This window comes from Arachis stenosperma, chromosome 6 (genome assembly GCF_014773155.1).
Source record: "Arachis stenosperma cultivar V10309 chromosome 6, arast.V10309.gnm1.PFL2, whole genome shotgun sequence".
In the NCBI taxonomy this organism is placed as follows: domain Eukaryota; kingdom Viridiplantae; phylum Streptophyta; class Magnoliopsida; order Fabales; family Fabaceae; genus Arachis; species Arachis stenosperma.
Window position 1 is genome coordinate 83,504,175 of NC_080382.1, and position 8,604 is coordinate 83,512,778.

An 8,604-nucleotide genomic window follows, 5' to 3' on the forward strand; every position below is an offset into this window, starting at 1 on the left:
TTCTTCACACATGAAGATCCTTTGAAGCCTAGGTTTTAACGGAAAGTATCTTAGTATCTTCTGGGGTACCTTCTTCCGTAGGTTATCCTTTTCATTCCCCTTCCCCTTCACCCATCTAGATTGCTTACACTTTGGACATTCATCAAAACCAGCGTATGTTTGCCCCTGAAACAAAATGCAGTCATTCACACAAGCATCTATCTTCTCGTAATCTAATCCCAAATATCCAATCACTTTTCGAGCATCATAAAATGAAGTTGGACAAGAATTTTCCTTTGGAAATATGCTTTTTAGAAAGAGCAACAAAGCATCAACTGAATTGTTGCTCCATCCATAGCGACATTTCATTTGAAACAACTTGACAATGAAAGATAACCTTGATATCCCACTGTCCGGATAAAGGCTTTGCTCATAATCCCTCATTAGCCTCTGGAACCTCTTTGCCCCCTGATGAGGTTCTTCTTCTATATTTTCATCTACGTTGGTAGCGAAATCTCTCGGCGTCTCCCCTAGTGTTTCTCCTCTAAAGATGTTATACAACATCTCATAAGTAGTAGAATCATTCTCCCTTTCACATTCAATTTCATTTAGATCAGACACATCTATAGTGGATGTATCTTGAAGTATCTCACCATGATGCACCCATGTTTTATAAGAGGTCACTATCCCCCATTGGCGCACATGATGATGAACTTCATTTCTAAATTTGAACATAAAATTGTTGCATTTGGGACAAGGACAACGTATTTGATTTTTTACACCGGGTTGAGAGAAGGCAATATCCAAAAATAATTCATCGAGGCACTTCCTAAACTTAGGAGTACGCCTATCAAAATTAACCCAATATTTCTGGTAATTGACCATTGGACTAATTTCTGCAGTAGACGAGAATGGATAGAAGGATGTAAAGAGTGAAAACAAAAAGCGGGGCATGACATAACATATAATCACAGCGGCTATCACTTTCAAAATCACCAAAAAAAGTGCAAAAAATAGAACCAAAATAATAAAACCCAGAAATAAAAAATAGAATAAAAATATCAACTCTCCAAATAACCTAAAAATCAGATAATCAACCATGTTACACACCAATACTTTCAGCCCCAACAACATCAACATAATCAACCAACAATATTTTCAACCACAATATCAGCAGAATCAAGGTTCAATATTTCAGCTAAGATTATCAGATAATAGCATATTTAACAATACTCAAATAAACTGAAGTTACCTTAAGCAGAAACGTAATCGGACCAGACCAGACCAGCAGGAGAAGAAGGACACCCGAATCAGACCAGCAGAGGCAAAGGACAACGCCAGATGAGCAGAGCAGCATAAACTATCCTAATTCAATGCAATGTAAAATACATAACATTATTAACAAAATTTAATCCATATCCCTATGTTACTAAGGATCAAATAGTTACCTACTTTACTCATTTCACAAACACAAAAGTAAAAAAAAAAAAACAGAATCGAACAGACTTAAAAGAAAGCAAAAGCTAATAACACTAATATAGTCTAACAGATATAAAACTAATATCTTCAATCACAACATCAGCAGAATCAAGGTTCATCTACATTAAACTATACTTACCTTCAGCAGAGGAGACGATCGGAGCAGACCGGCAGCAGACCAACAAAGCACGGCAGAACCAGATGAAATTAAAGACTGCAACACAACACCAGAAGAAGACCTTTTTATTAAATCTTCATCATTTCACTATCAAGCTATGAGACAAAGAAATTCGTGCTAATAAAAGCTTCTTCTGCTTTATTATGTAACTCAGGTATTCCAACTTAAGTATACAAGCCTCATCAAAGGAAAAAGAACAAACAGAACAACATATTAAATCATCTACTTTTACATACAGATACAGTTAGGAATTAGCATCAATTTTTCTATTCTAAACCTACAATAAAATAGCAACAATGAAGTCCACAAAATTATTGTACAATAACTACATATAAGAAAAAAAATCACCTCTACAGTGAAGAATGTCAGCAGCAGAACCACACTGAGCGACGGGTTGGGGCCGTTCCACCGTCGAAGGCGCAGGCCACAGGCCAGGACAGCTGACAGCACCATCAGAGCTTTGGCACAAGCAGAGCTTCGGCACGGACAGAGCACACCCAGCAGAGGAGTCACCCAAAAAGACGACCACAGAAACGGAGGTAGCAGATACAGAAGAGGCACGACGCGGAGGCGGAGAGGGCGGAACGCACGGGAGCCTAGACGGCCAGGACGACACGGACAGAGGTGAGCAGCGGCGCAGACGAAGCAGATTTGAGGAGCGACTGGAGGACCACGACGCCGCCTGAGACGTCTCCCAGGGGCTAGGCCGGCGACTCTTCCTTCGGCAGCATAGGGTTTCGACAGCGCGATGGGTTGAGAGTGGCTGGGTGTGAGGCTTCGAGTGAGGTGGGGGAATGGGGAAACTTAGGGTTTTTTTACTTTTTACATTCACTATAGATATTACCTCTTAGATTTTTACACTGCATTTTGTTTTTTTAATTTTTTTTGGAATATTTTTAATTACTGTTATTTATAGTTATAAATTAATAAAAAAATTTTAAATTTCACAAATTAGTTTTAAGTTATCTTAAAATTCTAATTATTAAAAATTATATACTAATTTTATAAAAGGCATACAAATTAATATTTATATCATTTAAAATTAATGAATATGTAAAAAATAATATAAAAAATATAATTTAAAAGAGTTATATAAACAATTTTTTTAATTTCTGAAACAAAATACAATTATTTTAAAAAAATATGTACACAATTTTTTTTAATTCTTAAAGTTTTTAACATTTTGAAAAAAAAATTATAAATTATACATATATTTTGTGACACAAAAAAAATTTATTACAAACAATGCTGAATTTGGTGACACATTAATTTTTTGTTACAAAATAATTTGAGTTTTTCAGACAAAAAAATATTTTGTTACAAAATATTTGGATTTTTTGAAACAAAAAACTATTTTGTTACAAAATACTACGAGTTTTTGCAACTATTTTACTTTTTGTTACAAAATATTATAATATTTTGTAACAACCCAATATGGCGTTACAAAAACTACCATAATTTGTAACAAAATAAAAAGGATTGTTACAAAATATATTTTTTTTGTAACAATCAGCAACTATTATTACAAAAAATTAGTTTTTGTAACAAATTTAATTTTGATACAAAATTTTTGTTACAAATGTTCCATTTTCTTGTAGTGAATTCAAATCATAAAAATGAAGCACAAATAGACTTGTAGAAGAATATAGCTTATGAAAGCAGGGAACAAGGAATTGAGCATCGAACCCTCACTGGTAGTGTATACACTCTAATCACTCAAGTGTTTAAGGTTCGATTCTCTCAATTCTCCACTATCTTTGCTGTCTAAGGCTTGCTCTTCATCTAATAATCAACAAAAATTTAATGCACAAATACACATATCAAGAGGTCTTTTAAGGGTTGTAGTGGGGTTAGGGTCAAGGTAGGATTGCATTTGGCCAAGTGGACTAAAATCTGAATCCTTAATTAACTTAAACTTTCCCACCTAACTTTAGACAATCCATGTAATCATAATACCACATCTAACTATCCATTAACCATGTTTTCTACATATTCATGCATTCCAATTTCAAGTACAGTACATATGCATTGCTTTCACCATTTACTTTGGGGCATTTTGTCCCCTTTTTATTATTTGCTCTTTTTTTCTTTTTCTTTTTCTCTTTTTTTTCATTTTTTTTCTCAATGCATATAATTAATTTATTGAATGCATGAACATGTCCTAAACATTTCTTTCACATTTTCATAAAGATACATAACATACTCAATTCTCAAACCAAACATTTTCAAACCCACTTTTTCCCACACTTAATTCGTGAGCACTCTCACTAGTCTAAGCTAACCAAGGATTCAAATCAAGGACATTATTGTTTTCCGCTTAGAGTTAATGATGTGCTAAAATAAAGAACAAAGGGGTATAATAGGCTCAACATTGGTTTGCAAGGGATAATGAAAGGTAAGGCCGTATGGGTATGTAAGATCAGTGAAACAAAAGCCTCAATCATGTAAGTGCATGCATACATCAAATAAATGGAAATATAGAATTAAGCAAGACAAAGATCACAATTTTAGAGAGAACAACACACATTAAAAAAATAAAATTATTGGTTGGTAAAATGCAACCAATTCAAATAGGCTTAAAAATCTCACAGGTTATGTGTGTTCGAGCTCTAAACCATGTTCCAATATAATATTTCTTCAAACAAGTGTAAGCAAAAATTTTATTCAAATTAGTGAAATACTTTTAAAAGGTTTCTTGAAAAAGAAAATATTACTTTAACCAAATGGTAAAATATGCAAAAAATCAAACAAATATGCAATCAAACATGTAAATGCAACAACTAACAAATTAAGAAAATAGAGTATTGGTGTTGAAAAGAAGGTAACTAACCCCTGGAAGTCGGTATCGACCTCCCCACACTTAAAGATTGCACCGTCCTCGGTGCATGCTGAGATGTGCAGGTGGACGGGCTGCTTCAACTGACACTTTTCTCATCAAGGAATGTGCGTAGGAACTTGTTTGTCTCTCCCATGTGATCGTCTTCCGGTTCTCTTCCTGGTGGCCATCCTGAAAGAAAAAGGGAAGAAAAGTAACCCAAAAATAAAGATAGAAATTAAAAGATGGGTGTTAATGCCAGATAATAAGGGTCGCATTTACATGGAAGCTTCAACATGTTCGTGAGAAAACAATAGAAGCCATGGCATGCCAGCAGTACAAAATGTACAACAATGGGGAAGAGAGTGTAAGACAATATAAATTCATGTCAATGCAAAATTAATACAAATAACATAAAAGATTAACATTGACTTAAATAATATTGCTCAACAGTGTAAAACAAGTTACCAAAATAAATTCAAGAAAAGTTGCAACAGCTGAATAAGAAAAGATTTTTTTTAACACCAATGGAAAAATAAAAAAAATTCAGAAAAGCAAATAAAAATATGCACAAATTTAAAATGCAATGAATGAGATATGCAAATAAATTAAAATAAAATAAAAAGAAAAATAAGAAGAATGAGAAGGGAAAGAAGGGAAGAGGAAGTAAATAAGAAAGGAGGGAGGAAAAATTAGGATTGGGGAAGAAAAGATAAGATATTTGGCAAATTGGGATATGTTGTGCGGCGCAAGTGACGCGGACGCGTGGGGCACGAGGTCGCGCGATTGCGCTTTAAGTAACTGGACGCGGTCGCGTCGGTCACGCGGTCGCGTGACCCATGTTATGCTTCTGGCGCGAGTGCAGCCTCGCGCCAGCACAACTCTCTGTGCAAATTAATTTATTTGCCAAATTTGGAGTGACACGATCGCGTGGGTGACGTGATCGCGTGGATGGCCATTTTTTGGAAAACGACGTGGCCGCGTGGGGCACGCAGTCGCGTGGGAGGGCTTGGGCTTCTAGCACGAGTCCAGCCCAATTCCAGCACAACTTTCGGCCATGCACCTTTTTGACGTCGAAAATCAGGGCACGCGGCCGCGTGGGTCACGCGGTCGCGTGGGAGGCCATTATTCCCATGCGACGCGGACGCGTCAGCGACGCGATCGCGTGGGTTGATTTGTGCCATTGGCACGCCTCCAGCCATGCTCCAGCGTGACTCTCTGTTCGTTTTTACTTTTCTCTTCTCCCCTTGCGATGCGGACGCGTCGTTGATGTGGTCGCGTCGCGTAGCAAAAAAATTTTTTTTTGAACTAAAATGCAGAATGCAGTGTTAATATGGATGTGATGCAAAACTCCAGGTTTAATATAATAGAATAAAATAAAACTCAAAAGCAAATAAAACTAAATAAAAATGAAAAATGAACGATCATACCATGGTGGGTTGTCTCCCACCTAGCACTTTTGTTATAGTCCTTAAGTTGGACATTTGATGAGATTCCTGCTATGGTGGCTTATGCTTGTACTGATCTAGGAATCCCCACCAATTTTTGTATTTCCAGTAGCCTCCGGGGTCCCAAACTAAGCATGTAAAGCCCTTAAGAAGCTTCAAACAGATTCTTAGGCTCCCGGGGTGACAAATGCCCAAACAGATTCCAGGATCCCAAACTTTACTTTTACACCCGTTTTTGTTTCGATCTGCATTTTTCCGGCCGAGTGAAAGGTGATCTGAATTCTCGCTGCAGCGACCAAACAGCTTCCTAGACCCATTCAGTTGAGCTTTATACCAACCTTTACGTTTGAACTTAAAGCTTCTGACCATGATGAACCTTGCAGGACAATTCTTACCAATGGCCATCTTCCTCTTACTCTTAATGTCACAAAGAGCTCTAAGTTGACCATCCGTCTCCAGTAGCCCATATTCAAGTGGAATTAGAAAGCTAAGGGATATGAATTTTACCCACTTGAATGTTGTGAAGGATGATGGCAACTTAGGGGGAGGTATTTTTAATGAAATTGCAAGCTCCACTCCCTTGTGCTCTTTTCTGATAATTACCACCTCTTTGCAAGCTTCTTTAATTTTAACCTCTTCCTCTTGGTAGCTTTCTTCCAATTCAATCTCCTCTTCATTGCTTTCCAAGGGCATGGGAAGTTGTGCTTCTCCTTCTTAAATCTCCATCACTTGATCAACCTCTTCCAAGTCTTCAACTGTGATATGTATTGGAGGTTGTACACCTTCCTCAGCATCAATTTCAACCGTCTTGGAAGGAAGCTCGATGTCTTGACTTTCCCATAGAGGTTCTGCATCTCCTAAGTCTTCAACCACTTCTTCTTCTTCTTGAACAATGATAGCTTCTTCTACTTGTTCTAGTACGAATTCATTCTCTGTCTTGTTCACTGGGGTTTCTGGTATCTCCTTCATGCTACGCTCTTCACTAGACTGTCCACATGGAGCTGTGGCTGATCCTTGTATATTCGAGCGCCAGAAAGCTAATTGACTCATTATTGCTTGCCCCAATTGATGCATGGTTGCCTGACATCGATCCACTGTTTCCTTGAGACGATCCTTTGTCTCTTGACGCACTCGGCTTTCATAAATAGAATCATAGTGCTCTTGGATAGATGGATATGGAGATGGTAAATATGGAGGTGGTGGTTTTTGTGAGTAATTGGGTTGGAATTGGGGTGGTTCTATATATGGTTCATATGGCTCATAAGGTGGTTGGTATGGTGGTCGAGGGTTAGGGTTATATAGAGGTGAATGGCGGCAAGGGGCTTGTGAGTTTGGTGGTCCAAAGTTATGTTGAGGAGGGGGTTCATAGGCGTATGGTGGTGGTTGTTGATAATCAAAAGAGTGTTCACCATAGCCATTGCCTTGATATGCATCACAGGATGGTTGTTGATAGTCCATTGGAGGCTGTTGTTGCCATGAAGGTTGAGTAAATCCTTGTGGCTCCTCCCATCTTTGATTCTTCCAACCTTGATGCATGTTCTCATTATAGTTTCCATTCCTAACAACAACATTGGAATCAAACTTGAAACCAGATGGGTGAGAATTCAGAGTAATTAATAAAAATTAAAAACAAAAATAAATAAACAAGCAAAATAATTTTTTTTTAATATTTACAATAACCAATAATAAGGCACATGTTTGCAATTCCCCAGTGATGTGTGGAAAACGATCCAACACAAAACTCACCGGCAAGTGTACCGGGTCGCATCAAGTAATAATAACTCACATGAGTGAGGTCGATCCCACAGGGATTGAAGGATTGAGCAATTTTAGTTTAGTGGTTGGTTTAGTCAAGCGGATCAAGTATTGGTTGAGTGATTTGTGTTTAACAGGAAGTAAATGACATTAAATGTAAAGGGGGAAGGGAAAATTGCAGTAAATTATAAAGCAGAAAAGTAAGCTTGCAAAATCTTAAAGAACAAGAAAGTAAATGACTGAAACTTAAAGTGCAAGAAATGTAAATTGCAGTAACTTAAATGGCAAGAAATATAAATTGCTTGAATGTAAAAGGGGTTTGAGGACTGGGATTGCAGAATCTAAACCAAGAGAAAGTAGATGGCAACAATTAAGAGAGCAAAAATTGAATCAGAAGCAATAAGCATTCAAACAGAAAGGAAATAAGGTGCAGCAGAGGTTCACAGAAGAACCCAAGTGAATTTTGATCTCAGGACTCAAGGGCTTAGGTAGCAGAGCCTAAAACCCAATTTCCTTCCCAGATCCGAGTTATCTAAGCAATTGACAGAAAATTAAAGAAGAAGCAATAGAAGAACAGAAATTAAATTGAATTATGCAGAAAACAAATTGAAAAGAGTTTGAATGGGAATTGAGACAGAATTTCCTCAATTTCACACACCCAAGACTCAGAAACAGAAGATTAGAAGTGCTCAGGCAAGAATGAGGAAGAAGAGAGATCAATTCTCCTCCCCAATTCTTAGAATTCTCAGTAAAGTTCCCAAAAAGCTCAAAATAAAAGTGAAAATTCAAAGTTCAAAGTAAAAGTGCCAAATTCAAAAGCTAAGCAAAAGGTCCTAATTACATCAAACTAACTCCTATTTATACACTTTCTATTCTTGGATTTTTGGATTTGGATGGGCTTTTGAATTGGTGAAGAAATGAATTAAAATGGGATTTTAATTTGAATTTTC